Source organism: Equus quagga, chromosome 3, assembly GCF_021613505.1.
Source record: "Equus quagga isolate Etosha38 chromosome 3, UCLA_HA_Equagga_1.0, whole genome shotgun sequence".
Lineage (NCBI taxonomy): Eukaryota > Metazoa > Chordata > Mammalia > Perissodactyla > Equidae > Equus > Equus quagga.
This window is the reverse complement of record NC_060269.1, coordinates 148219160-148234776: the sequence shown is the minus strand read 5'-3', so window position 1 is coordinate 148234776 and position 15617 is coordinate 148219160. Positions and strand designations below refer to the sequence as shown.

Sequence of the window (15617 nt, the reverse complement as noted above, 5' to 3'; positions counted from 1 at the left end):
ATATATCAAATCATTATGCTGTACATAAAACGAATACAATGCTTTATATCAATTTTATCTCAATAAAAGGAAAAGAAGGCAGTTACTGAGTGCCTGCTACTTGCTCAGTGGCTGTCACAGCATCTACACAAAGGAGGCACTCAATAAATATAACTGGAATGAATGCATGATTGAATGAATGAATAAATGAAGATTACGAATGTGAAAAGGAACCAGCCCCTTACCGCAGAGATGACAGCCTGAGAAGGGAGACCCGCCAGCCATACTCTAAGGCAAGGATCAGTTCTAAGGAGGAAATGCAAAGTGCCAAGACAGCACATAAAGAAACGATGAAATGCACACGCTAAGACTAAGAGGGGCTTAGTCACGCAGGCCGGACAGGGATCCAGTGCCAGAGCAGAAGAGAACGAAGGAAAGTCACGTTCCTAATGGCAGGAAAAAAAAAACGCGTAGTGACTTGATTTCATCTACTCAGCACCTCTCCTCCTTCTTTTGCAAGAAGGAAGAGCTACACAAATGTCATCTCCACCCTCCCCAACCACGGGGTCAAAAAAAAGAGAGAGAGAGAGAATGTACGAAAAAGAGAGAGAGAGAATGTATGAAAATGTCACCGCACGGTGCTGACGCCGAGTACAAACAAATCCATGAACAAGTTCCTCACTTCACCCTTCCTCTGCACACATATGTCTCCACGTTCTCTGAAAATCCACCCTTGGCGCCCTGTGGCTACGTCCCCAGCTCTATGTTGTCTCCCTAAACCTTTACCACCACCTGTCAGTCCCGTATGTGTCTATTTACTTGTGGGGTGTGTGTGATGCATTTTAAAAAATGAGGCCAGATGAACGCGTGCAGCCAGACCAAGGAGTGAATAGTTCCTCCATCCCTTGGATTCTTCCCTGAGAATAGACTTCAATAAAGGAGCTACTGGGTCAAAACGCCACGCACAGTTATAGTCTCCTGCTGTCTGTTAATGTTTCACATCAGCGTTTCCCACGACGATGTGGAGGGTGTCTCCTTCACATCCAGACAGAGCCTGGGGTGACAAGCAAAGAGTCCTGAGCTTTATTCCCTGGTCCCGCAATCACGATCACACACCCCTTCACAGAACCAGAGAGGAGGGAATGCTCTAGAGCAGGGCTGACAAACCCTGTAAAGGTTTTCTGTAAGGGACCAGATGGTTTCCAGCTTCGCTAGCCAGACAATCGGAAGCTACTCCTCAGTTCTGCCATTGGAGCGTGAAAGCGGCCAGAGATATGTAACATGCACACGGGTGAGTGTGGCTGTGTTACAATAAAACTTCATTTATAAAGACAGTCGGTGGGCCGGATTTGGCCTGTGGGTCATGGTTCGCTGCCTCCTGCTCTAGAGTGTTCATATGGGTTCACTAAATCTCGGACTTAATGCTTAGTATAGAAATGGGTGGAATGGCCCTCAGCACAGCTCTTAGCAGAACTGCCTTACTAAGAACTTTCCCCAGACAGTGTAAGTGCCGCACACACTGAGCCGTGCCCACCAGAGCGCCCTCATCCTCCTGCAACAAGAGCTTTTGGGAAGCATGAGCGGCAGGTGGGCAAATGCATGAGTGAATGAATGGATGACTGTCTGTCGGTGATGAACAGCAGAGGGCACGGCGCAGGAGGGAACTGGAGTCGTGCAAAGTCCGTTTCCGCGAAACCCTCAGTTTCCTATGAAGAAGACACTTCCTCCTCCTTCACCTCTATCTCCACGAATAATACCACCAAATGCTCCCTGCTGCTCAAGCTAGGTAACAGCTAGATAAACTGTCATCATCCTTCTCCTGGACCCCCACATTCAGGTGATTCTGTCTCAGAAGTTATCTCTGACTGGGTTCTCTCCATTCCCGCTGCCATTCTCCTGGGCCACCTGGACATCAGCCTGCTGACCAGTTTCCCCATCACCGGTCACAGCCTCCCATCCAATTCTCTAACAGCATCCTCTGGGGTAACCTTTCTCAAAGGCACACAGCATCCTCACTTCTCTGCTCAAAACCCTTCAATGGCTCCCAGCTGCTTCTAGATTAAGCCTCTACTTAAAGAGAGGAGGAAGCAGGAAAATAAGGCAAGAAGGGAGGGAGAGAGAAGGGCAAGCATTTACGAGGTCGTGTTCTGAGACAGCACTGTGCCAGCGGCATCACTAAAGCGTCTCATTCTCTGGCCCGCCCCCACCCCCAGCCTCTGCACCCGCCTCCTTTCTGACCGTGCCCTGCAGACACAGGCCCCCAGACAGAGAACTCGGCCTTCTTCCCACATTTCTCCCCCTGCGTGCTGTGTTCACCCTGCAGGCAGGGGTGCCCCTTGCCCACTCTTTCCACCTGACTGACTCCTACTCATGGTTAGAATTTGCCTACGATCCACACTTTTCTATGCAGCCTTCCAGGACAGCTTCAGGCAGAGCTCATGGTCCCCTCTGGAGTCCAGAATGCTGAATTCTGGTGCCTGGGGCCAGGCTCAGAGTGGAGTTGAGTGAATAAAGGGCAATCTATTTTGGAGAACTGATACTGATCAGGATTCAACAGTAATTATCTGTTTGTTTGCTTGGCTCTTCAAAGTTAATCCTCGAGCAAGCCCATCAGGACCAAATGCCAAGCGAAGAAATCTAGAGGAAACCATGCCTCACTGTACTGTTAGGTCACCTGCTTTCCAGGCTGCCTGCTCACTTCCCTAGGGAGAAAAGCGACCTTTAAACCTCTCTGTGCAAGTGCTTTCTATGTGTTCTTTCATTCACTCCAGGATACAACAGTGCTGTCATTCCCATTTGACTCCGAGAAGTCAAGTAACTTGCCTGAAGTCACACAGCCAGGAATTGGCACTGACTGCCCTCAGTCTTTTCCCACACCAGGCTGCGCCCGCAGACACAAGAGAGACGGAAGTGCAGTTGCTGTGCTCTCCCCATCGGTGCAGTAGCAACTGCAGAGCCACGCTCTTCTGAATTTCACAGGGCAGTAGAGGCCTTGTAGACCAGACACTTCCTGTTGGTTTCTGACCCTTTAGAGATTCTCAGGTTGGAGGAACCTGGAGAGGGAGAGCATGATCTCTAGCATCACAGCCCCTGGGCTCGATTGCACTGTGTTGGTTTGGAGCCTTCTGAAAGCATTTTAACCGACAGGCTTCCTGACACACAGTATCCCGTGGCTGCTGGCCTAGCCACAGACAGTCTCAGCTCCATACGTCCCTTCCAGTGGTGAAGACTCCAAGTCGTCCTACCCTGAGGGGGAGGGAGCTGAAGTCCCTCCTCCAAGGCAACGCTGGCAGCGTGAAATCTTAACTTGATGGACACAGGTTTTCAAGCCAGATACTTTGTGTGCTGGAGAATGGAAGCACCGCCCACGCTGTCTCCCTGTGGGGGTGTCAGCCCTTCTCTGCTTCTCACTGTGACTTTGGTTATTGACTTTTGTAGGTCAAGGCAAAAATCAACACACCTAATGCTTCCCTGGTATTTGGTGAAACACCCGGCAGGGTTTTTTTTACTAGAACCGAAAACCAGACTAATTGTTCTAAATACAGGCTTTTTTTTTGCTTGGAAGCAGAAAGAGACACGCAATGAGACCTGGCTGATGCGGCACGCTGGGGAAGGGAGGCAGCCCAGAGGACTGCAGAATCTGCAGATGTCTGACTAACTTTGAATAAAAACCACTAGTGACATGCCATTTCCTTTTTGCCAAGATGACAGTCCTCCCTTCATAAATATCAGTAAGGAAATGATTGTGATGAATAGGCCCTGCGGTTTACAACAGGCGTATCCATCTTACTCAGTGGGTGCAGCCAAAGTGCTTGGGAAATAAACCGATGATTATAAACCACACATGAAAAAGTCAGGAAGGTAACAGACATTTCTCCAAAGATGATATACAGATGGCCAATAGGCACATGAAAAGATGTTCAACATCGCTAATCATTAAGGAAATGGGAATCAAAACTACACTAGGATATCATCTTATATCTGTTAAAATGGCTATAATCACCAAAACAAAAAACAACAAATGTTGGGGAGATTGTGGAGAAAAGGGAACTCTCATACACTGCCGGTAGGAATGCAAACTGATGCAGCTGCTGTGGAAAACAGTACAGAGATTTCTCAAAAAACTAAAAATAGAAATACCTTATGATCCAGCTATCCCACTACTGGGTATTTATCCAAAGAACTTGAAATCAACAATTCAAAGAGACTTATGCACTCCTATGTTCACTGCAGCATTCTTCACAATAGCCAAGATGTGGAAGCAACCCAAGTGCCCATCGACTGATGAATGGATAAAGAAGATATGGTGTATATATACAATGGAATGCTAGTCAGCCATAAAAAAAGACAATATCATCCCATTCACAACAACATGGATGGACCTTGAGGGTATTATGTTAAGTGAAACAAGCCAGACAGAGAAAGACAAACACTATATGATTTCACTCGTATGTGGTACATAAACAAACACATCACAAAGAAAACAGTTCAGTGGTTACCAGGGGGAAGCGGGTTGGGGGGTGGGCACAAAGGGTGAAGAGGAGCACTTATGTGGTCACAGACAGATGATAACGTACAACTGAAATTTCACAATGTTGTAACTACTATGACCTCAATCAAAAAGAAAAAAAAGTCAGGAAGGAAACACGAAAAAACGTTCACAGTAGTTTCCAGAAATGTGTTGGTTCTGTTTCCCTCTGCTTTTCTAATCTTTTCAGTTTTCCTAATCATGAAAACACATTATTTTGAAGTAGAAATTAAACTTTATTTTAAAACAAGTGCTTACAATGATTTGCAGCTTTCAAATGATCTTCCAATTCAACACAAAGCAGCTTCCACTCTATTTGCTGGCCAAGCCTTTGGAAATCGTGTGCATAGTTTTATTTGACATCATGTGCGCAGACAGGCTTTATGATATATATATTTAAAAACTTTTATTTAATTAAATACTTTCAATACTAAATAATTAAATACTTTATTTAAAAATAGGCACACGTTTTTATGAGATAGCTATATAAAAAGACACACTCCAGCTCAGTCTTTGGGCAGGAATATCCCAAGTCCAGATGGGGAGTTTTCGGTGAAGAAAGCTCACTGTCAGTGCTGTGGCATGTTTTCACATCTCAATAATTATTAACAGATTCCATGTTGCTGGCTCCCACAGGCGTGTTTAATTTATGGCTCAGAAGACTCTTGAACTCCTGGCTTGCATCATCATTTGTCTTTTGAACTATTTCAAATAGGGAAATGTTGATATCTCAGAATCTTCCAGTTCAAAGTGGTTCCACTTTGAACCTGCCTCATGACCTCCATCTGAATTACCTGCCATCCCAACAGAAGCAAGTGCCCCATCCAGTGTAGGGAGCAATGATGGGCATGCTTCTTTCCCTCAAACAGTATCTTTTCATACAGACTCTTATTTAATTTTCAGAGCAACATGGTGAGCTCTGACATTCAGGGTTTACGCTTTTATGAGTTGAATTGTGTCTTCCGAGAAAGATAGATGGAAGCCCTAACCCCTGGTACCTATGAACGCGACCTTATTTGGAAATGAGGTCTTTGCAGGTGTAATCGCATTAAAATGAGGTCATTAGGGTGGGCCCTAATCCAGTAGGACAGGCGTCCTTACAAGAAGTAGAGACAGACACGCACAGAGAGAAGGCGTGTGACAATAGAGGCAGAGGTTGGAGTGATGCAGCCACAAGCCAAGGGACGCCAAGGATTGCCAGCCACCACCAGAAGCTGAAGAGGCAGGAAGGATGCTACACAGAGTCTCTATCCAGAGGGAGCGTGGCCCTGCTGGCACCTTGATCTCAGACTCCAGCTTCCAGAACTGTGAGAGAATAACTCTCTGTTGTTGGTGGTACTTTGCTATGGCAGCCCTGGGACACTGATCCAGTACTCTTTCAGCTTGACCATTTCCGACTATTCTTGTCCCTTTGTCACTTTAGCTTCTCCCAAGGTCACCACCCCTCACTTTTCTCCATAGTCTCTTCATCTAAGTCAGATTCCAGCTTTTAACTTATCGTCCATACCAATATCCTAAACTTTCTCCTCCCCTTCCTTCTTCATACCTCTCGGCCAGACCCCCAAGCCTGGGTGGTCGTAACTCTACACTTTCTCTTCTGCCGGGTGGACAGGCCAGCACAGCAGGTGGGTTCCATTGCACACACGTGGCACCGTGCTCAGAAGGAGGCCATGCTGCTGGCATCTCACTCTCCACAAAGTGTTTTCCAAGCCTCCTTTATTTTTCTTCATCCTCTACCCTCCACATCTACTCCTGGCTCTCAGCAGGCGGCCGTCACGGATGCTATTGATGTCACACCAACGGCCCCTTGTTAGCCAGCGCACCCATCCTCTAGCCGCGGTGAGAGTTGCTGATAAAATCTCACCGCTGCTCCTTTCTCTACAGAACTTTCCTCAGGCAACAGGAGCACCTTGCCTGGCAGGACACCAACCCCCAGACTCAGCCAGTGACTATCTGATACAGGGTACAAACAGCAGGCCTCCTTGCCTTAAGGTGGAATAGCAAGTGGATAGAGCAATGATTCCCTCATTTAACCCCCCAAAGAGTTCACGGCCAATTACTCAAGTAACCATACATGAGAGGAAATTAGCAATCAAGCATTTCAAGGGCTGTTACAGGGTCTGGGGTGACACTGATATCCAGGGACCCAAAACATCGTCATGGCCCCCCATTAGCATAATCCATTCGGGAATCAGGTAGTCAATATAGTTCTGGCCCAGGTATGTCGCACTGTGGTGCACTGAGTCAACAACCCACCCTGTGGTGATTTCCCTGGTTCATTAACGTTTTTAGGAGAGACACACTGAGTCACTGGAATAACTCTCACACTGGCTTTCTGACCTGCAGAGTAAGAGTTATTGTATAACAAAGGCCAATCTGAAGCCCCAGAACGTCCTTCCTGCCAAGACAGTAAATGAGAAACAATACTACATCCCGGGGGAACGGCAGAGATCAGTGCCGCCCTCAGAGTCTTGGAGCTTCCAGGAGCGTGATCCCCATCATATCCCCATTTGATTCACAGTCTGACCCTACAAAAACCACATGGAGCACAGCAGGAGACCCCAGAACTGTAGAAACTTAACCCAGTAGTAGCCTCACCTGCAGCTGCTGCCCGATGTGGCATGTTTTCGAGCGCAGATTGTCACACTCTAGGGATGTGGAACGCAGCTGTCAACTGGCAACTGGATTGTTTCCCATGCTGATCAGAAAGGAGGATCAGAGCAGCTCACCTTCGCGTGGGACAAACACGGTACGCATTCACAGTCTTGCTCCAGTGCGCACACACTCTTTTGCTCTCTATCATGATGTGGTCTGAAGGGACTTGGGCATCTGGACATCCTACAGGACATAGTTACATTTACCATGTTGATGGCATTGTGTTATATACACTTGAAACGCATGAAGCAGTAATGTTCTGCTTGCCTTGGTACAGCATCTTCATTCCAGAAGGTGGGAGATAAAGCTTACAGTGATGCAGGGGCCTGGCACGTCCGTGAAGCTCTTAGGGGTTCACTGGTTTAGGGCATGCCAGTCTATCCCCCACTCCCTCTTGAAAAGAAGTACAACCTATGACAGGCCTCTCCAGGCTTGAGAGGCGCATAGTCCACACTTAGGGATAAGACCTCTATTTGTTTACCAGATGTGGAAGGTTCGCGTGGGACCCAAAGGAGGGAGGGGCTGTGCAGCAGGCCCAGGTTGAGGCATAAGCAGCCTTGACCCTGGGCCGAATCGCCCGGCAGACCCCACAGAACCACGGGCATCTGTGGAGAAAGATGGCAGACAGAACTTCTGGCAGGCCCCAGGAGGGGAGTCACAGTGCAGGCCACCAAGAGTCTAGAGCAAGGCCATGCCATCTGCAGCAGAGAACTGCACACTGTTTGAAACCAGCTGCTGGTATGCTGCTGGGCCCTGGGAGAAAGTGGGCGTCTGAACATGAGACATCAATGCCACTCATGACCTTGGCATTTTCTAAGGTTGGGCAGGGCCCGCAGGAAGTGGTACATACGGGAGTGAAGGGCCAGAAAACACAAGCAAACTGCATGAACAGGGGGCCCATACCCCAGGGTACCTGCCTCTGTTGCACTGATGCTTCTCTCTTAGCTGATGCTTCTCCCCTCAGTTGATGCTTCTCCCTCAGCTGATGCTTCTCCCTCAGCTCATATCCTTCACCTGGCGGGGAATCCCCTTTGACCAGCTGTCTTAGTCTGCTCAGGCTGCCATAACAGAAGGACATAGATGGGGAGGGGCTTAACAACAGAAATTTGTTTTCTCACAGCTCTGGAGGCGGGAAAGTCCAGGACCAAGTTTCCAGTAGGGTTTAGTCTTTGGTGAGAGCTCTCTTCCTGGCTTGCAGATGCTGCCTTCTCTCCGTATCTTTGCATGGTGGAAAGAGAGAAGGGGCAAGCTCCGTGGTGCCTCTTCTTACGAGGACACCAGTCCCATCAGATTAGGCCCTCGCCCTCATGACCTCATTTAACCTTAATTACTTCCACAAAGGCCCTACCTCCAGAAACAGTGACAGTGGGGTTAGAACTCTAACACACGAATCTGGAGGGACACAAACATTCAGTCCTTAAACCAGCTGACAGAGAAGGAGAGTAATCTGAGTGGGAAGCATGGATGGATCAGCTGGGTGTGGGTGCAAGCCAGAAACAGCCTACTGCTGACCTGCAGACCACTCAGAGGTGGCCTGAAACATACGGTTGGAGGAAGTCCTCCGTGGCCAGAGCTTCAGGGGTGCCTCCAGCCATCCTCTTTGTGGCCCGAAGCAGAGGCACAGGGCACAGCACACACGGCTCTTTCTAGGCTGGCCCCAGCCTGACTCTCTGGCGTCATGTCTGCTGGCTCTCCACCACGCTACACACGCTGTTTCCTCACCCTTCTCTAAACATTACAGATCTTTTCCCAAGCTGTCCCTCTGCCTAGACACTTTCTCCCACTCGGAGAACGTTTATTCATCCTTCAAGACTCAATTCCAACGTCCTTTCCTCACCCTGCCCACACTTACAGAATTGGCGGGTCTCCCTCTGCTCGCCTGGCGTCGTCTACCCAATGTAAATCCTGGCGCTGTCATGCAGTGCTGCAGTTCACCACAAACGCCGTTCCCTACCAGCTCACAAGGCATCCACAGGCTGACAGCTGTCAAATTTATCTGTCCGACCCAGAATGCTCCCCCAAGCTCCAGACCCGCATATCCAACTGCACACCTGACATACATTATCACCTGGGTGACTCACAGACCCTTGAGTTTCTCCCTCAAACTTTCCCCCATCCTTGGCCCCATAATTGCCCCGATGTCTCAGTAAGTAGCCCCACCAGCTTCCTTGGTTAGCTAGAAACTTCGGCAGTATTCTTGATTCCCTCTGCTTCCTTTTCAACCTCTTCGATGCGTCAGCAACTCTTACTGGTTCTAGATCCAAACTGTCTCCCACCTCCATCTCCTCTCTCTCTGGCTGCCACCTGGCTCTCAGCGCCTCCCTTGGAGGATCATCTCTCGATGGCATCCTGCAGCACATGGAGGACCCTCTGAGTGTCTGCCAGGCCCTCCCTTCATTCCCCATCCAGCCCCTCCTTTGTGTCCTTCCTAGCACTTGTCACTCTTCACAATCATTCTGTCTGCTGACATGGTGTTTGCTGCCTTCCCCAGGGGGGCGAAAACCTGCGTGTGTCTTGTTCACAGACACACACTAGCAGCCTGCACGGTGTCTGACTCATAGAAAGTGCTCAATAAAAGCTTAGTGACTTAGTGATGAAGGTGTCATTGAAGGCAGGCTGAGCTGTTCCTGGAGCAGGTTCTTGGGCAGCACGCAGACATGGACAGTACCAGCTTCCACCGTGGGATCAAGCACTTTTAGCCTGTGTTTCCAAACCAGGGTTAACAAAGTCAAACACAATCACAGTAAGTGCAGCGCCAGAGGGCAGAGGAAGGAAAGGCAACCCACTGGGTGAGGAGCCCCCACCTCCCCCTTCTGCACTGGCTTGAAGTCACTGGCGGCACTTTCCTCCTGGAAACTGGAGCAGTGCTGCGAGCAGAGCCGAGGTCCTCAGCCAGGAAATTACATCCTGATTTCTTGTGTGCAAATCGTCTACTCTGGAGCCCCAGGGAGGATGTGCAGGGGGAACTCGCCCCGTCACCCCATCTAGTTGACGTCTGACAACATTTAATTAAGGACATCTCCTCAGCAGCATCCACCTTCGCTCCCACAATGCTTCATTTTCACCCCTTTTCTTTTTCCATTTAAGTGCTCATGTGTAAAAATGGAAGAGGGCCTACTTCTTGGGGAAAAAGTTGAGAGGGCTCCAGAGAACCACGGTTCCATTTCTAAGGTCAGTGATAACATTGGTCCTTGCTGTCTGCTGATGCTCTGTGTCTGCTGGAAACCACACTGCATTCCTCACCTGGGTTTTGGTGGTGCAGGAAGGCAGGAAGACAGAGAAACAAAGAAATACAGTTTTAGAGTCTTGACCTCTCTTATCTGGCATTATTTTCTCCCAATTCTGATTTTTAACGTTTTGTTTAAAAGCCCATTTTGTTCTTTGAAGAGTCAAGTTAAAAAAGAAGACAGCTTTATTATAAAAAGCAGCTGCATAGGCTGAAACCCATGTGGGAGACTTGCCAAGTGGACATCATCTGGTTCTCTTCCTGTTTTCGTAGAGAAGAAATACGGGAACTGAGGCGGGTGACTCAAGTCCATCGTCTGTGGTCATAAGAACTCGGTCCAAAGCCAGCTGTCCTCAGCCCCCGCGTTCCTGGGCCTTCAACGGGAAGGGAGGTCAGGGTTCTTGAGTGACTGCTATGTGCTGCACAAAGCGCTCATCTGAGCTTATTTCACTGAGTCCTCAATCGCCCTGCAAGGGCACCATGGAGAGCCCACAGCTGGGAAGGAGAGCTTGAGTGACATGCCAAGGGCACATAGCAAGGGCTGAGACGAGGTGAGATTCGAACTCAGATCTGTCTGGTTCCAAAGCCTGGGGGCTCTCCCTCATGTCCTTCCTCCCCGATTCAAGCACCTACATGCTCACATCTGCTCTGCCTGCGAAGGCCCGTGGCTCAATTTTCCAGGCCCCTTGTCAGTGTGCTGAGCTCAGCTCATTTGCCGGGGCCCAGGGTCTCAGCCCACCCTCTGCTCTTTCCTCTTAAAATGCAGTCAGCCCTCCAACATCCACTCCTTGGGGGTCCTCCAGCCATCCCAAAGGGCCTATGCACCAAACACAGCATCCCAGGTTTGTTCTGGGGCATTTGCATTGATCCCTAGAAGGAAGAGACATGTAATTCAACGGTAATGAAACTTTAATGACAATAACTTATTGATTTCTTTGCAGATGTTATACCTCATAATAACCCTAGAAGGGGAATGCTATTTTTATCCACACTTTACAATGAGAAAACTGAGGCCCAGAGCAGTTCAACGATCCTTCCAAAATGCAATGAGCAGTGAGCAGAGCAGAAGCCAAACCAGGCCAACAGCTCCACCTCACTGCACAGACTCCCAAAGTTCGAATGCCTAGAAGTATGGGCCCCAAATTCAGACAGCCAGGGTTTATATTCCAGATGTGTGACCTTGGGAAAGTTACTTAACCTCTCTAGTTTTCCGTTCCTTCATCTGTAAAGTGGAGATGCTAAACATCCTTCCTGCTTCACAGGGTCCCCATGAGGATTAACTGACACAGACATGTAAAGCCCTTAGAATAGTGCCTGATACGTGGGCTTCATAGATGTTAGCTGGTATTTTTCTTCTAAGAATTTTTGTTGCATGAAGCATCATAGGGGCTGGGGTAAGAATCTTAAGTGAAGTCAGAATTCTAGAAGGTCAAACTGACGCCTTCAGCCCACTCTCGCCAGACCCGTTTTTTTTCTGTAATGCCTCTTTTCTCTTGCTTTGATCTAGAAATGAAGAAGGGAGGAGTACAGAATGGAAGGAACAGAAATAGTGATGGGAAAGAAGGATTTCTCCAGTTCCACCTCTTCTTTCTCGTCATGAAGGGGGTGGAATTGCAATGTGGGTCTCAGCCTTGCTGTTTATAAGCGGCATGATCTTAATCCAGTTACTTAATCTCACGAGTTCCAGTTTATTCTTCTGGAAGATGAGGAGAACAGTACCAGCTTCACTGGACTGATGGAAAATTGACTCTAACGACCTATGGAGAGCACTCCCCAAAGATGGTGGCCCAGAGGCCTGCAGCCATCCACCAGCACAGCGGCGAGCCTTCACTCACGTGACCCCTTGGGCCTGGCTGAGAGTTTGTTTGGGCTCACAGACCCAGGAGCAGAATTATTGGATCCTACATAATGAGTGTACTTAATTTGAGAAAGTTTGCATCACAATGTTCTCCCAGGCACGTTCCCACCTCCAATGGGGTCGGTCTCCACACCCACATCCCCAACAACATTGGGCATCACCTGCTGAAACGGTGTTGACATTAGAACTGGGATGACTGTGCCCCACCCAGAGGGCCTGTGCCTCACACACGAGGGCCTCGACTTGGCGAGTGAATCACTCGGCTCTCCCGGGGCGGCCCGGCTAACAGGGTGTTGGTTTCATCTGCACGTCTCTGGGAATTAGCTTCAGTGGACTCTCTTCAAAGACTTGCCCCAGCTTCCTGTTTCCGTGTCTGTGATCTGCCCATTAATTTCCTTTGCCACTGCTCCATTGCGCTTCCTGTCTTTCTTGGTGATTTTCAGAAGTTGCTTGTGCATTGTAGACATAATCCCACGTCAGTTTCAGATATTACAAATGCTTTCTTCCCATTTACCATCCATGAACTCGTCCTCGGTGTCCTTTCATCCAGTAGACATCCTCCATTCTGACATGATCTAATTCATCAGCTCACTGAATGGATCCAGCTCCTCTGAATGGATTTCAGCTTGTCAGGATGCCTCTCATCAGAGAAGCCCCCAGAATGGAACAGAACACTCCGGATATGGTCTGAGCAGTAAAGTGCGACTCCGTGTGACTGAACCTGGAATCTAACCGCAGAGCCGCCTCGCCATTGATCTGCATCACACACCAACTTGTGAGTTTCCATCCACCATTTCAGACTGTTGAGATCATGTTGGATTTTCATCCTGAAACTGCACAGAATTGTGTCGTCACAAAACGTTAACAATCATCCATGTTGTGTTTTGGTTGACGTCTTTGACAGGTCGAGACGAAGGACAGCACATTCCACTCCGTACCTTTCAGAGATCATACGATGCATGACAACAGTACCCTTACTTGCTGAGTGACCTTGAGCAAGTAATTCAACTTCTTTGAGCCTCCACTCTAGTATGGCAATGATAGCAGCACCTATGTCATCGGCTGCCTTGAGTAGCAAATGAGTTAATCCATGGAAAGCCGCTAGAACAGTGCCTCACATGTTAAAAGTGTGATAAAAGTGTTTGCTATGATTGTTGGTATTATCGTAGTGTCACCTCTATAGTGTTAGGAGATATTGAAATGGAGTCTCAAAGAGTTTAAATAACTCGTCCCAATCATACTGCTGGTGACAGCAGAGCCAGGGCTGCATGCTCCTTCCTCGGACCCCACAGCCCATGCCACTTCCATTATGAGATGTCTAGGTGAGCTGAAATCTGCTTCTCTACCTGTCCCTCACTCGTTTTTGCTCTTGGTGTCTAAGGGCACAGAGAATCAAGGCTACCTCTGTTCCCCACCACAGGCATGCGAGCATTTGAAGAGAGTGCTCATGAACCCCTGCCCCAAATGACCTCTCCTCCAAGCCACGTGATCCTTTCCTTTAAAGAAGCCTTCTGGCCAAAGAGAAGTCACTGTTTGTCACACCCAGACACATTCTCCCTCCAGTCTTTGCCATCGGTGTCAGTCAGTGGTGCAGAGACAGGCCCACAGTGGCTCAGGCCAAGAGTCTAACCCTGCTCCATCGCTCACTACTTCTGTCACCTGACATTTAATCTGTCCCATGGGCTCTACTGCTAAAACGGATCCCACAGCTGCCCATTCCCATCGCTCCACCCTGAGCCGTCACCATCTTGCCCGCATCGCTGAGGCGCCTCCCCAATGGCTCTCCGTGCCTCACCCTTTCCACCCTGCAATCCAGTTGCCCTCAACGGTAAGATTGATCCTTTTAAATGTCAATCAGATCATGCTGTTACCCTTCCTAAAACCCTCCAGTGGTTTCCCATTTTCCTTAGCATTAAACTCAAACCACTTAGCCTACAATATTCCGCTGATCTGACCCCCACCGTTGTCATCAACGTCACCTCCCTCTGCTCTTCTCCTTTCACTTTCTCCAGCACCCCGGCTTCTCCCAGTTTCCTGAACATATATCCCATGGAACCAGCCATAAATTACAAGGCCTAAGTAGACATTCACACGCACCTCCAACCACGTGTCGCCCAGCCTGCTCCTGCACCTTCGGTCACACGTGTTTGTCACCCTGAGGTTGAGGCACAGTCATCTCAACACAACCCTCCCTCTCTGTTTGTCTTTGTCTTTAACATCATCCTGGAAACATGCTCTGGGATATAAGACACACAAGAGAGCAGAACCTCTGGGGTTTTTAAAAGACATTTAACTTGTTCAAACATGTTTTTATATCATCCAACTGGATTCACACAACCGCCTGAATTGTTTCAACATCCCCACTGACAGACAAAGGAACTGAAGTGTCATTTATTTGTTTATTATCTAATTCACTTTTGCCAGTTATTCATAAACTCTTTAATAGACCCTTCCTGAGGGCTGTCTGCAATTGGTGTTGTGTTGAGAACATCACACACATTACTGCTACCCCTGGATGCAGCCCAATTGCTCAGAAGTTAAAAGGCGAAGTCACACACATCTTAAAATCAGTACAATAAGATCATTCTTGGCAGAGAGAAGACCAGAACTCTGGCGTCCGATCGCTCCCCACTGGGCCCCCGGGGAGTTTATCGGATTGCTCCCGAGGTTTAAAACAACCGCAATCCGTGCAGCCACAAACACTAAACAGCTACTCACCACCTCGGGCGCCGCGCTCAGACTTGGTGCCAGAACTTCCTCTTCGAGAGCTTCAGAGTTCAAGGCCGCTTAGGAACGTACTCAAGCTCCGCCTCCTGCCCGTGAAGTTCCCATTGGCTGGACTCCGGGTCCTGCCTCCGAGGCCTCACCGGTCCCTCGGGAACTTCCCTGAAGCTTCTTGGCCTTTTCGGTAATGTTACCCCGGACCCCGACTTGTTTTCCCCGTCCTGTTCGGTTCGCCTTGCTTCTTCAGGGCTCCTTCCTAATTTGAATGCAGTCCTCCCCCTTCCACCGGGTGTGAGGTAATTTCCTTGGTGACTAAGAGTTTCCCCGTCCTGACCCGGGGTTTTTCAACCTTGGCACTGCCGCATTTAAACCGGGTAACTCTGCGTTGTTTGCAGCATCCCCGCCCCCTCTGCCCGCTCGACGCCGGTACCAACCTCGCTTCCCCTCCCCATTCCCTCACCCCCCCCCCCCCCCATCATGACGACCAAAAATGTCTCCAGACACTGCTAACTCCGGGACAAAATCACCCCAGGGTTATTTCTCTTTGGGGGCAGGGGGTGGGAAGGTGAGGTGCGTGTACTTTTATTTTGTTAAATTGTTTGAGGTCGCATTGGTTTATAACCTTGTGTAATTTCAGGTGTGCATTA

General features: G+C 48.9%; 1 protein-coding gene across 1 annotated transcript in view; it reads right to left on the bottom strand.

Moving 5' to 3' along the window:
- SLC2A9 (solute carrier family 2 member 9) overlaps positions 1-15229 on the bottom strand; it is a 224152-nt gene extending 208923 nt beyond the window's left edge. The window contains exon 1 of the mRNA XM_046655690.1: positions 14965-15229. The gene's annotated coding sequence lies outside the window, so the exon portion shown is untranslated. The remainder of the gene's footprint in view (positions 1-14964) is intronic.
- Positions 15230-15617: the final 388 nt, after the last annotated feature.